The sequence below is a fragment of the Opisthocomus hoazin genome, chromosome 2 (genome assembly GCF_030867145.1).
Source record: "Opisthocomus hoazin isolate bOpiHoa1 chromosome 2, bOpiHoa1.hap1, whole genome shotgun sequence".
NCBI classification, from domain to species: Eukaryota; Metazoa; Chordata; class Aves; order Opisthocomiformes; family Opisthocomidae; genus Opisthocomus; species Opisthocomus hoazin.
Window position 1 is genome coordinate 128,902,329 of NC_134415.1, and position 15,060 is coordinate 128,917,388.

Consider the following 15,060-nt stretch of genomic DNA (forward strand, 5'->3'; position numbering starts at 1 on the left):
AACCTCATGTATATGCAAATTTTGGATGAGGGGAGCCAGTCTAGTGTTTTAATTAGTTACATCTTGCTTTTACTTAAAATAGATCTGAAAATTTAGATTTAAAATGGAAACCATTAACACCTCATTTTCATTCAAACATTATTTTGTGATGAACAGTCAAATATTTTCCCTGAAATAGCCTTAAGGAAACTTTTCCACTTTCTCTCTTTCAGTGGGTGTCAGCCTTTCATCCATCTAGACCCAATCCCTGAAGTTTTAGTCAACACAAAGCTCTATGTATTTTTCAGCATGCAGAAATCAGTTAAAAACAAATTGGCCCAGCTTGATTTCTGACTTCCTTTGGGTCAACCAAGAGGAAGCACAAAGCAATTTTACGCATTATGACTTCAGGTCAGCTGGCCACGCTCCCTGGCATGATCTGCCACAACGTACTAATGGACGAGACCTTGCTCGTCTGTCACAGCCCCAACGCAGCAACGATGAAAAGGGTCCTTGTTCCTAGGAGAGCGCCTCATTCCTCACTCTTTCAGCTCTGCAAAGCACTACCGTATAATCAGTGATTCGTCTTTTGACGTCTCCCACAATTGCCTCCCTATAACCCTTAATGAAATTCACTACAGATACCATCACAGAAATGCCCCAATAGGTCCCACTTGCACCAGGAAAGCCAGGGAATGACGTGTTTAAGGACTTACAGGCTGAATTTTCAGATTTCCTCTCCTGCGTGGTGTTTCAGCTATCACAGCCTACTCTCTTTTTCATATACATATATATGGGAAAAAAACCCCCAGCTGGAGTATTCCCAGCACCTTGTAGGGTGTTTTTTCACAGACTGACGCTGTTTGCTAAGTGCTTTTTATTTTAGATCAAGGAAGACAGAAAGAGAGGGGAAGAAAAAAAAGGATTGCAAGAAGGAGGCGGCAGGCTACACACTGAATCCAGAATCACACTCACTTCCCCCATTGTACATTTTACAACCAAGTGCCGTGTCTGAAGAGATACGTGCAAGGGAGCGAGGCATCCCAAAACTTCTGTGACGAACCACCCCTTGGGTGTTGCTCATAGCCCAATCAGCTTCCAGAGGAGCCGTGCAGTGCCCCAAAGGAGGGCAGCACCAAAAGATGTGCAAACTGCTCCCAGAAATCCTCACCAATCTCCATGCTATCCGGGAAATCTGGAAAACCAAAGAACACCGGCACCTCCCAGCCCCCTCCGACCAGAGGACACTGCACTCACCTGTGCGAAGCTAAGCCCCAAGCAGCAATGGTTGGATGTGGATTTCAAGGTAAGTGATGATATGGTTTGTAGTAAGCTCCATCTGATCATGAGGAAGAACTTCTTCCCTCTGAGGGTGACGGAGCCCTGGCACAGTTTGCCCAGAGGGGCTGTGGAGTCTCCTTCTCTGGAGATATTCAAGACCCGCCTGGACAAAGTCCTGTGCAGCCTGCTCTGGGTGACCCTGCTTCGGCAGGGGGTTGGGCTGGGTGACCCACAGAGGTCCCTGCCAACCCCTACCATGCTGTGATTCTGTGATTCTGTAGTAAACTCTTGATTTCAGGCGTTCATCACTCCTCCTTTCCATGTATTTTATCAAAGACCAAGAAGCCAGCTCTGTGAATCCGTCATTCAGATCAGCCAAGACTTGGATTTGTCCCATCCATCTGCAAAAAGAGGACGGTGCAGAGCCCCTGTGGTCCTAGCCTTGGGGCAGCCAAGCCATCCCAGTTGCCGTTGCCTTCAGCATCTCAATGCACTGCCAAACACTTGGGGACAGCCGCTGCAAGAGGTCTGCAATGACCCAGCCCTGAGATGTTGGTGGAAGACGCCCAGTGCTTCGCCACTGCCCCTTCCCCGACACCCCCTCTCCCTGGTGATTGTCTCGGCTGCCCCCCACCTGCCTCCTCGAGGGTGAGGAGGAGGAAGGGGGTTATTACACGATGTTTTTGTTCCACTGATGATTCCCCTCTGCCTGTTGGAACAGGCTGCTCATAAATTGCAGCTTTCTGGAGGGGTTTCAAGAGCTTTGCATTCTTAGATCATTGTTTCTCCTCCCAGGGAGCAATAGGGGTAGGAAGAAGCTGCTTCAAAAAAACCATGTGCTACCAGGGGATTTCTTTAGGATGGGGATGGCGGGGGAGGCAGAGGGAGTTTCCTCCAACTGCTTTAACTTTCAGCATGGGTAGCTAAGGAGGCAACTCAACGGCGAGCAGGAATGCTGTTAAAAGTGCTCTGCGGAGACTTGCAAAGGTCAGCTCCTTCCTCATCCTAGAAAGGTATTTAGACCAATTATCCTCTTATTATAAGGTGGAAAATGAGATGTGGGATGCCCCACGCTGTGGCTGCTCTGTCTGAGATACAACTGAGGTCCTTCTGGCCTCTCAGATGTGAACACCTTGGCACACTCAGCGTGCCCTTTGCCACTCTGGAAGCTACTGGGACTGGGGTTTTAGCAGAAAGCCTGTCCTGCAGGTGAAGTAAAATTGGAAGCCTGTTGCAAGGTTTTTAACCAAATCAGATGGATCAAGTTCTTCAGGCTCTTTAGCTCATCCTGTGAAACCAGCAGCTTGTTAGACTGCCCTGTCCCCTTTTCCATGCTGCCATTTCCAGCCACCACTTTGGTGGCTTTGTGACAGGGGTTAGCTCTGCCTGCTTGGTGTCAGTGAGCATGGTGTTGGCCCAGTCCAGCTAGAACTGACTCAAACAACTGGCAGGTATGGCTCAGGAGTTAGTGTAAGGGAGGGACCATCCCCAAGAGGCAGTCTGGGTGCAGCCACCTCTTTTGGGGTATGAAGGTTTAACCATATGAACCAGCTGGTCTCATGGACAAAGTGAGGACCCTGGTTCTGTTCAGTTCACCAGTAGAGATGCAACATTTGCATGAAGAAACACAGTCAGGACGGTGTGCCATGAAGCTTTCTAAGAAAGCAGTAATCATTAATGACTCACACGTCTTGCAAAGGGACAGTTCCTTGGTGCACTTGTAAGCCAAGGCTGTAGAGACAAAATTTTCTTAGAATCATAGAATCGTAGAATCATACAGTGCTTTGGGTTGGAAGGGAGCTTTAGAGGTCATCTAGCCCAACTCACCTGAAGTGAGCAGGGACATCTTCCACTAAACCAGGTTGCTCAGAGCCGCATCCAACCTGGCCTTGAATGTTTCCAGGGATGGGGCCTCCATCTTCAAGCAAGGGTCTGGATACATATAGACAGCCACACTGCCTGGGAAAAACCCTTCTTAGGGTTTTTTGCTGTTTTCTTATCCAGAAGGAGGAAGTCTCCCTTGAGGTGAGCCTTGTTTGAAAGTAACCAGACCAGGAAAGTGTGTGATGGTTCAGTGGTCAGGGCAGTCCCTGGGAGAGTGGAAACTCTGGATTTCTCTCTCCATTTCTGTGCCTTCAACAGTGACTCTTTAATGTAAAATATACAAAGGGACTGGGAGCCAGCTACCTGGGCTTGCTCAGCTTGAACCAGCCATGGCAAGCCCAGGTTCCTGCAGGGTCTCTTTGCCTTCCTTATGGTTGTCCAGCTATTCCTTTGGGATGAACAAGGGCAGGGGTTGATATCAGCGCATGCAATCCTTGAGATTTGTCATGTATCAAAGTGCAAGGTGAAATTTGCCCCATCATTTGTGGCTTCTTCCTTGTTTCAGGTTTTTGGCAGAGAAGGAAAGGATTTAGTACCAGGACTTCAGTACTAAGGTGTTTCTTCTTATCCCTAAAACACAAGCCTTCTTCCTGGCCCCAGTTTAAAGCCATTGCAATCAAAGAAGAAAAGTAGATTCCTCTGTATGCTTTCTCTCTTCCTGGAGTCCCACCTCTGTTTCTGAAGAGCAGCTTGTACATCAGCCTGCATAGAACCATGCCCTATAGCCTGGGGTCCCTGTCTTCCTGTTCTTCATGTACACAGAGACGAATTCCTGGAGGACATGCTTCATGATCTTTCCAGGGCCCAAGGTGAAGCTGACCTCTACAGGTTTCCACATCCTCCTTTTCCCTTTCTTAAGATGTGTATAATGCTTGAAGACACCCAGTGGGTGGACAGAGGCCAGACACCATGATTTTTTTGCAGATGACAGGCAGCAGCTTCACAATCACGTCAGAGAGCTCTATCAGAGCACTAGGATGAATCTCATCCAGTTTCATGGGTGTAAATACATTTAATTTCACTAAATAGTCCCTAACCTTTTTCTTCCCCCACTGCTAGCCATTCTTTTCCTTCCCAAATGCTGTTGTTATGTGTGGAGCCTTCGAGCAAGTCTGACCTATAAAAACTGAGGAAAAAAAGGCATTCAACCTTTTCCATAATCATACATCACCAGGCTATCCTGCCATCCAACAATCAACCCACATTTTCCCTTAAGTATGCTGTTGATGTACTTGAAAACACCCTTTTTTGTTACTCTTAGCATTGCTGGCCAGTCTTTGCTCCAGCTGGTCTTTAGCCCTTCTACTTTTATCCCCAAATATCCAAGCAATCCATTTGCACTGTTCTTTCATTTTCTCTCCTTATTTCCATTTCTTGTATGCTCCCTTTTAGCAGCTCAGTTCACTAAGGAGCGTCTTAATTAGCCAAGCAGGCTTTGTGCTGAAATTCCTGATTTTCATGTGCAAAGGCAGGGTTTGTTCCCAAGCTCTGAACACATTTTCTTTAAAAAAATCAGCCAGCTGTCTTGGACACGTTCTCCCCTCACAGCAACCTCCCAGTTCCCCAGATAAGCTGAAGGTGACTCTCCTGAGGTCCGGAGTCCTCAGTCCACAGCTTGTCTTCTCAAGCCACTCTCTAGATGTATCTCACAGCTACAAGAGACCAAGCTGCCACCCATGACCACAATTACCCTCTGCTCCTCCATTTTTATGAGCATCAGGTCAAGCACGCCGATAGACGTGGACAGGCATTGGGCAAGGGCAGCTAATGAGCTTATACACTTACAAATATCTGCAGGGTGGGTGTCAGGAGGATGGGGCCAAGCTCTTTTCAGTAGTGCCCAGCGACAAGACAAGGGGCAATGGGCACAAACTAAAGCATGGGAAGTTCCAGCTGAACATGAGGAAGAATTTCTTCACTCTGAGGGTGACGGAGCACTGGAACAGGCTGCCCAGGGAGGCTGTGGAGTCTCCTTCTCTGGAGATATTCAAGACCCGCCTGGACGCGGTCCTCTACAGCCTGCTGTAGGTGACCCTGCTTCGGCGGGAGGGTTGGACTAGATGACCCACAGAGGTTCCTTCCAACCCCGACCATTCTGTGATTCTGTGATTCTGTGATTCTGTGAGCTTGAAAATTCATGAGGGGAAGGCAAGGGTGGTAGCTAAAGACAGACACACACAGACTTTGATGGTGCAAGTTTTTCTTTGCTAGAAAACTGGGTTAGAAACAGGGCCAGTCCTGCTCTCGCTGGAACTGGCCTGGATCCCTTCCAGGTGCCAACCTACCTGCTTGCTAACCCCCCTCCAGCCTTTTTCCTGCTCTCCTGTTTGGTGGCAGGGCAGGATTGACTTTATGCCCCCAGTTTTCTGCATGGTTTAGCCACATTAGTCAAAACCTGAATGGGTTCATCACTGCGTTTCCCCAGATGGCTGCACACATGTGTGTGCCGATGAACAGGGGAGGGGTAGGAAGGAGGGGACAGGGACAGAAGCGCTCAACTCCCCAGCACCAGCTTGTGCTGGTAGCGGAGCTACCTGTTGCGTCTAACTAGCAAAGAAAACACAGCCAAGGGTGAGCCCCACCACCAGGTCCGTGCTCCCTGGCATGTACCAGCAGCACTTTCCCAAACCACGCCTGGGGACCGGTGGTAGCGTGGACTGGTGTCTAGCAGCAGTCAGGGGGAGGAAGGATGCTTGGCTACAAGTATGGATGCCATCATATGGATGACCTCATTTGTGTCATGCTCCTCAGTTCTTGGGACCAAAGAACAGTTCCTGACCTGTTTTATTTGCTAGCATAGACGTAGTTACAGAGCCTGAATCCAAGGCCTTGCATTCACCAAAGGTTCAGCTGCAATGCTTCACTTGCGGCAAGCGGGATTTGCAGATCCCCCTTCCCCAAGCACCAGACCAGCCTGTGTTTCCTCAGCTTGGTCAGACATCCAGCCCAGCCTGGCCAAGGTCTCAGGTCCTGTAAAGAGCACAGGGGGATGCTTTTCCCCTGATCTCACACTGCCTTCCTCCCCCCTCGCCCTAACCGGTGGGAGACTCTATCTTCTCAAGCCTGGCTGTCGGCATCACGGCCAGTAGGAAATCAGGCTTTTGATGAGTTCAAGCCCAGCAGATCTGAGAGATGCCACTGTGGCTCAGCCTCCCACCCCTCCAAGCTTAGCTCGTCTTTCTTTCCTAACAGTGCCCTGCAGAGAGTGTTCACTCCTGCCTTCCCGCTCCCCCCGCCCCGTGCCCCTTTGTTTTCCTTTCACAGCTCCACGGCTGCAGGGGTTTGATCACCTGCGGCTCGTTAATTACGATGTGCCCCTCTCCGTCTCTGCAAAAAACAAAGAAAGAAAGGTCCCCTTTTAGCCTCTCCCCAGGGACCCGTTTTGTCTAAGGGCCTCCAGTTTCCTCGGAGAGAAGCTCTGCCCCATCGCCTGGTGCATCCCGCTCCTACAAAGCCCTCTTTGTGCTGGCGCTGGGCTCCAGCCAGCCCAGGCTGCAAGCACTCGCTTATCTTGAAGCAGAAGCAGCATTACCGGCTTCAGCAAGACCGCTCACATCCTGAGATGAGGAGTACATCGTGCCAGGCATCTGAGCTCCTCCTGCAGCGCTGGAGAAATGCCTTGCCCCAACCCACGCTGCAAGGAGTCACCTCTTTTCCATGCCTTCTCCCAGGGCTGCGCTCATGGCCGTGAACGCGAAGGAGATGGTGATGCAGAGGGGATGGTGATCCCGCTGCCGTGGTTGTTTGCCATCACTTACTGGCAGCAGCCGGAGCGACGCTGGGCTGCTTGGCCAGGCTTTGGGGGGCTCTTGCCAGCACAGGATTCCTTGAGAGCTCACCCCAGTCTCTCGGGGTGATGGCGAAGGGGACAGGGGGAAAGTCGTGAGTCTCTGACGGTCCCCAACCTAAGTGACTGTATGATTCTGTGATTCTGGCAACAGCACGATGCCGATGCTCTTCCTGGGATGCAAAGATTCAATTCATCACAAGTCCAGGTACCTGCAGGGTTTCCATACATTGCAGAGGAGGCTGTTCCCCTGGGGGAAGCAGTCTGAGCGGAGAAGAGGGTAGGTTCAAGGGCTGCCCTTAAAAGAGACAACATGGGTTTCATGTCTGGACTGGGCTCAGCAGGAGGGGATTGAGACAGGGTTTTTTTGGGATTCCCTCTGGACTGTTTTCCCTTGGAAAGGTGGCAGATTCCCCCATTGCTACTGGCTTGTCCTCTGCAGGCTGCACTCACAGACCTTGTGTATAAGCCGTAGGGTTGGACTAGATGACCCACAGAGGTCCCTTCCAACCCCAAACATTCTGTGATTCTGTGATTCAGACATGTTTCAGCAGGCTTGCTCGCAAACAGCGGGCTGAGCACGAGCTCTTACCATTCCTCTCTGTGGGTCCCAGAGCGGAAAGCACGCTGCTTCCCTGATAGGCAGTGCCCTTAACCCCATAGATGACTATATCTGTGTGTTATTGTAGGGTATTTTCTAAGGGGAACACCCTGATTTTTAGTTACTGGGTTGCTGGTGAGAAGATTTTTGCACCTACAGCCTGATTTTTTCCACTGGGCTGTTTGCATGTAGAAAACATCAGCTTGGGGGTGGCAGTCCAGATTATTTACCCACCTCCGGAACAACAAATCCTCGCAGCGTAAGCCCTTGCCTGGCTTCTTACACAGAGGTTTCCCCGGAGTTCTGCTGGCTTGTTTTTGCAGGCTCTGATGCACACCAGCTCTTGCTTGCCCATGCCAGCTTGCTGCTTGCTCCCAGCGAGTGTCTGCACATCGCCGGTGGGTTTTGTAATGCTGGTGGTGTAGGAAAAGGAGCAAAGGTGTTTCTTACAGGTAAGCTTCTTGTAGGAGAGGAAACCTGCATCTTCTGTCCCCAGCTGGTGCTGCCTGGGGGGAAGAGAAAGGCAAAGCTGTTCTTTCTGAAATCCAGGAGGAGAGCAAAAAGTGAGGGCTTGAGGGATGTGCCAGCGGCAGACAAAGGAGGGGAGGGAGCGAGGAGCTGGCTCGAGGCTGCCGGCCGGGTTGCCATGGATTTTGTGCTAATCGTCCCTTTCCTTGCCTGGAAGCAGAGGGAGAAGGGAGGGTTTTGAGCATGGAGGAACTGCCTTCGTACCTGAGCTGTCTCCTGAGACCATCTGTCCAGTGGCTGTGCCAGACTGGAGGGCCAAAATTCACCGGAATAGGATATTTTGGGAAATAACACAGCGATGTCCCTGCGCTAGGGACACCTGCTCCATGGCACGCTGCTGTGCTCCTGGTTGCAGCTCGGACCCAGCCATGCTCTCCCGCAGGGCTGCCCTGTGCTCTGTGTCATCCCACGTTTGCGATGTGGGTGATGGGAAGGGAAGATTCGCAGGAGTCGAGATTTTTGGGTGCCCACATGGGCTGCAGCACATCCCCAGACGCCAGCCATCCTGTTCCCCTGCAATTCAGACATTAACACTCCTCCCTACATGAAAACGTCCCTTCTCAGATTTCATCTGTCTCCAAGTCCTCGGTTTCACTTGTCTCCAAGTCCTCGGTTACGTGTTCGTGAGCTCATTTCTCACCTTGACGTGCTCAGAATGCCGTTGTCTACCAGGACCAGGGAGGATGGGGTCGTACCTGTGCTAAACCTCCTTTCCTCTGAGTGATTGCTTTTTCTTAAGCCCTGGTTTTCAGAGCATCAGGAAAGCCAAATGCAATGCAGCTTCCCTGAGAGCATGGCTGCCTTCGCCAACCCAGCCGAGGATGCTCATAGTGAAGTATGAGGAGTTGGAGCTGGCATCAAGCATTCAGAAAGGCAATCACACGTCAAAGAGCTTGGGGTTTTAAGGGCTCCATGCACTGTTATAAAGGGATTATAATTTATTAACCTGGCTGCCAAAACCCATTAACCTGCCTCAGACACGTGAAGAGATCTCTGGCTGGGGATCAGCTTCCAGGAGCGTGCTGTACCTGCTGGGGCTGAGCGTGTGCCACAATGCAAACCACGGTGTGCAGATGGGGGTACGCAGGCGTGTGCATGCCCACAGACTATGCTGAACATTCTCATGTGTGTAACACAGCCTTCGTATGTGTATGTGTATACAGGTAACATGTTCAAACCATTATAAAGTGATAATAAACTGCATGTGTGTGTGTACCACAATCACAGAACCACAGAATCAAAGAATCGTAGGGGTTGGAAGGGACCTCTGTGGGTCATCCAGTCCAACCCCCTGCTGAAGCAGGGTCACCCAGACCGGGCTGCACAGGACCTTGTCCAGGCGGGTCTTAACTATCTCCAGAGAAGGAGACTCCGCAGCCTCCCTGGGCAGCCTGTTCCAGTGCTCCATCACCCTCAGAGGGAAGAAGTTCTTCCTCATGTTCAGACGGAACTTCCCAGGCTTCAGTTTATGCCCGTTGCCCCTTGTCCTGTCGCTGGGCACCACTGGAAAGAGTCTGGCCCCATCCTCCTGACACCCACCCTGCAGATATTTATAAACATTTATTAGGTCCCCTCGCAGCCTTCTCTTCTTCAAGCTGAACAAGCCCAACTCCCTCAGCCTCTCCTTGTAGGAGAGATGCTCCAGTCCCCTCATCATCTTTGTAGCCCTCCGCTGGACTTTCTCCAGCAGCTCCTCATCTTTCTTGAAATGGGGAGCCCAGAACTGGACAGAGTACTCCAGATGCGGCCTCACTAGGACAGTGTAGAGGGGAAGGAGAACCTCCCTCGACCTGCTGCCCACACTCCTTTTGATGCATCCCAGGATCCATTTGCTTTCTTGGCAGCCGGGGCACGCTGCTGGCTCATGGTGCTCATGCTTGTGCACATGCGTGTATCACTGTGTGCATGTTGAACGCTGCAGTGTATGTATGAAAGCTCATTCGCACATGGTAAGTGTAAACCTCAAAGCGCATGCACAACACAGAATCATAGAATCATAGAATGGTTTGGAAGGGACCTTTAGAGGTCATCAAGCCCAACCCCCCCTGCAGTGAGCAGGGACATCTTCAACTAGATCAGGTTGCTCAGAGCCCCGTCCAACCTGACCTTGAATGTTTCCAGGGATGGGGCCTCCACTGCCTCTCCGGGCAACCAGTTCTGGTGTTTCACCACTCTCACTGCAAAAAATTTCTTCCTCATGTCCAGTCTAGATCTACCCTCCCTTGGTGTAAAACCATTAATCCTTGCCTTGTCACAACAAGCCTTGCTAAAAAGCCTGTCCCCCCATCTTTATTGTAGGCCACCTTTAGGTATTGAAAGGCAGCCATAGGGTCTCCCTGCAGCCTTCTCTTCTCCATTTTGCATGCCTGTGCATGTGTACCACTGTGTGTGTGTGTGCATCAGCGTGCAAACGTGTGTGTGTGTGTCTCATTGTGCTCTTGTGTGAGCACAACATGTGTGGGTGCATAGGGCTGGTACTGTGCACGTGGCTCACTGCAACACTCACTTTAATCTTCATTTTCAGGATGTTTCCTTGTAGAGCACCGAGCGGCAGAGCTGGGCTCCAAAGCTGAACATGTTGATGCTCCCAGGTGGGACTGCAAACCAGCCCTGGAGATGTACCACCAGCTGGGCCAAGCATGCCCGTGACCTCCAGCCACCTTGTTCCTGCCTGCGTGGTGCTCCTGTGGGCAAGGATGGGGGACCACCCCGCTGCTCCCAGTAGCTCTGGCCAGCGCAGGGAGGTTGGAGGATGGAGAAGAGCTGTGCTGGCTGTCCTTGGGGACTGGAGGTGCAGCGCACCCCTTTGGTACCTAAGTAGCAGCTCCCCAAATAAAAGCCACTGTCAGAGGATGGATCCTTGAGACACATTTAATTCCCAAATCCTCCTTTCCTCCTCTACACCGGTCTCCCAAGCCTGCTTTTTTGCATCGCTGTTCTCGAGCTCCTCTCCCCTCCCCAGCATCCCCTCCAACACTCTTTTTGCTCTGAAATGCCCTCGGCTGTGGGACTGAGATAAGGGCACATGCTTGAAAAGGATGCAGATGTTCTTCATTCAGTCTTGCCTTCCAGCTGGCTGCCAGAAACTCCTGCTCCAGCCCCTCTGATAGACAGAGGATAGTGCCGATGGCGCAGAAACCTCTCCTTGAGAGAGGAGCTGCTTGCTGGCTCACGTTTCACTTTCTCCTTCCCCCACATCCCAAACGGTCAAATATTTGCCTTTCCTTGTAGCATGTCTTTGTAGAAATAAAGGAGGGGGTGTTAACAAAATGGTCTCAGTTCATCCAGCCCATCTGTCCTGTGTATCAGTGTAGATCTCATTATAAGAGAGGACATAATTAAAAAGCAAATAAATAAAAAACGTGCTGGCCCTGCTTTACTGTTTAGTCATGTTCCCAGATCTTTCTCTGCTCAGCTGCCAGTGCTTGTCCTGCACTGGGTGTATCCAAGGGGATCCCTCCTCTTGACCGCTGCGAGGTTTGGAGCATTATATGCAAGCAGACTTCAAGTCCACAGCAGGCAGGTGCTGATCTTTGCACTGCTCCTCAAGGGCGATGAGGGACGGAGCCCCAGCTGCCCTTTTGGTGATATGTCCCTTTCTGCATGGAGCTGATTCATTGTGTCCATCTGCCTCAGGATCTCTGCAAGGCTGGGGCTGCACCCACACATGTACCACTTCCAGAGCTCTTCTGGGTACAGTAAAATATTTTTTCCCCTTTTTTTCCCCAGGTTTTTCATGGGGACTCTTCATATACTCCTCCAGCTCCATTGTTGCAATCTCCAGAGCTTGTAAGCATGGGAGCTGGTCTTAAAATCTACACACCTGAGCTTAGAGGACCTCGGAACTTTATAAAACCACCGCAAAAGCTCCCAATGCAATCGCTTCTCGGGGCAGTTGCTTTATACTCTGATGTTTTGGTGTTCAAGTACCAAAGCCCATAAGCCAGAGGTGTAGCTGGTTTGGATCTGCAAGGTCCCCTACACAAAGCCATGATTCCCCATCCAGGTCCTAAAGGATGACTGCTGCCACCCCAAGAGCCTTTATGGGCCCATCAGTCCAGGAAATGGCAGTGGCTCTCCTCATCACGGCAAGGGCCAAGTGGGAACAGGATTTCAGTGGGAAAGGATGAAGGCAACCTTCCCTCCTTGGGATCTCATTTTGAGGGTGCATCTACATTCTGGCCCCCATTTTTAAGCTTCTGCCATCAGTGTAAGGTTTTTCTGACCAAGACTGTGTTCAGTTGCTTTGGAGACCAACTGTCCACAAATTTCTCTTATCCCCTCCATGAATCTCCATACCCCCTGGGCTCTGCAGGGAAGGAATGCATCAGCCCAGGAGTCAGGAGGTTTTTGAGGGCTCCCAAAGGCTTATGCTCGAGTCCAGGTTGGGAAATGTGTCGACTGCATGTGCTTGGACCAGTGCTCAACCACCACTAAGGCCAGGAGCAGCCGTTCCCCACTGCACCATCATGGTTTCAGCCCTGCGATGAGGTTCATCGCACTCTCAGTCCTTCCCGAAAGGTGCCTGAGCTGGGGGGTGAGATGTGGGAAGGACCAGAGCTGCTCTGGCTTTTGAAGCTGCAACACCATATCTAAAGCAAGCAGCTTCCAGATCACGCAAAAAACAACCTCAGGCGATCCCCTCCTCCTCCTCCAGCACCCTTTTCCTCAGCAAGGCAACTTCAACCTCGTTCTGCTCTGGGGAGACAAGGGAGGCAGGGAGGGGGTTGCAACTCGAGACAAAACTGGGTTAATTCAGCATGGAAGGGTTTTTTGTCTCCCTGTTTCTCGCTTGTCAAGGGAAGAGTGTGCTCCTTCTCCTTCCCCTCTCTATTTGTATTCTGAGCTCATTTGCTGCAGTGGGAGCTGCACGGCCGCCAGCCGGGCTGGAAAGCACATCTGCATCCTGATGTAGACAGAAACTCGGATCTCCAAATCAATTACTGACCTTCTGCTTCTCCAGAAATTGCTCAGGATGGATTTGCATGTTGGATGTGGGAGGAGAAAGACTCTCAGCCTCGTTTTCTGCCTCTCTGCTTCTCTGGCTTCCTCAGAGGCCGCGCTGTGATTTATTTGGTGGATCTGATTAATTATACCTTGTAAAATTTCCCCATTTGTCTTTATCTTCCTTCTATCGGTATCAGCTCTGATTGTTGATGCACAAGCTGGTTTTGGAGTGGGTTTTTTCCCTATGGCTCTTATGAATGATGCCAATTGTGTATCCTTCTGTTTGTCATCCATCCCCTCTTCCCTCGGAACAACTTCAGAACCTCCTGATCCCTGCCAGATTTGACAGAGTAGCAAACCTCAGGGATGTCACATTCCCGCAAGTGTTTCTCAAGTGCTTTTCCATCAGTGTATTTATCCAACAGTGGACAAGCTTTAGACTAGCTATGTCCACACCAGTGAACTAACCAGTGCCTGGACTTGTCTTCTGTCTTGAGGCACCCCTGGCCGTACCAAGTGGCCACGAAGGAGGTGGATGTGATAACTGCAGACCCACCTTTCACCAAGTCCTAGGGAGCAAGTGATGAAACCATCAGGAAATCAGTTTAAAACAGGTGACACAAATTAGCTCTTGGCACAGTAGACATCAGAAAGAATAAGGATGCTGGGAAAAGAGCAAGAAATAGTCATGGGCAGCAGGGCCGTAAATGGATGTTAAAGACTAGGTCAGGATGTCCTCCCTAGTATCCCTAATCCCTGTGAGGGGTGAGGATGCTGAGGAAACACTCACGGACTGGCCCATGTAGTGGTGCTGGGTTCACGAGCTCCTCCTAAAAAGCATCGCTTTGGCAAGCATGGGCTGAAGGGACCATGCTGCAATCCCTGGAGATATTTCCTGTGTGCACTTCTGCTTGTACCACCTCTTGGGACTGATGCTCCCCACCACATCCCGAGGGAGCCCAAGGCCTGGCAAGGAAGCAGGGCAGCAGATGGGGGAAGGCAGACACACGTCACAGCCTCAAAAGTGCTGCAAGGATAGAGACCTTGGAAGACAGAGGACACTGGGTTCTCGGGGGGAGATGATTTTCCCCCCGGAGCAGCTCTCCATCTCTGTCTGCATCATGTGCAGAGCAGAGCTGGGAGTGCCCAAGAGCCAAGCGCCTGTGTTTGCTGAGCCATGAACGCGGAGAGGCTGGTGTCATTTGTCTCAGTAAACTGGTTATTAATTTTTGCAGCCAGGAGGGGATGCATTTGCATTTCCTTGGCAGTACCGTGTGCTGGCAGGAAACGAAAAGGCAGAAATGTCAGCTCTTCCCATATTTAGAGAACACAGGAACACCCAGTCAGAGCCAGGCTCTTCCCAGCCATCCACGGAGACACTCAGAAAGCACCTGGGATGTGTGCAGTCACTGCCAACACTCAGATCTACCTAAATTTGAGGGGTGCATTTTAGTCTTTTCAGGGAAAAAAACGAAACAAAACACAAAACACCAGCAAGGAAATCCAAGCCCGTGTTCATTTAAAAATCCCTATACATACAAACATGCCCAAGCACACCGTGCCAAGTTAATAAACAAATACAGGAAACTTGCTTTAGTTCTCCTAGGGTTTTACCCTCAGCTCACTGCTGGAGACCAGAGCATCTCCTGAATAATATCAGTAGTCGGCTCAAATTCCCAGCAGGCATCAAGGAGGCTCTGGAGTTGCTCCTTTCCTCAGATAAAATATCAGCTTTGGAGGAGGGCTTTGGGATATTATTATTTCAGTTTCTGTTAAATCCTTTCCTTGTTTTCCTGGTTGCTTGGGGCTTACGGGAGAGGAAGAGTGGTGGGAAATGTCCCAGCAGGGTGAATGCCAGTGGGGGGAGTCACAGGCTGGATTTGGAAGCAAGGGGCAAATGCTACAGGGACCAGAGCATGAAAGGATCCCTGAAGCTTCATGCTGGTCAAATCCCTGTCCCTCTGAGCCAGGGAGTTCTGTGTCTCTCCAGTGTTGCTGCACTCAGAGCTCTGCTGCCAACTGGGAGAGCCCAAAAGCTCCATTGGAGTCATTC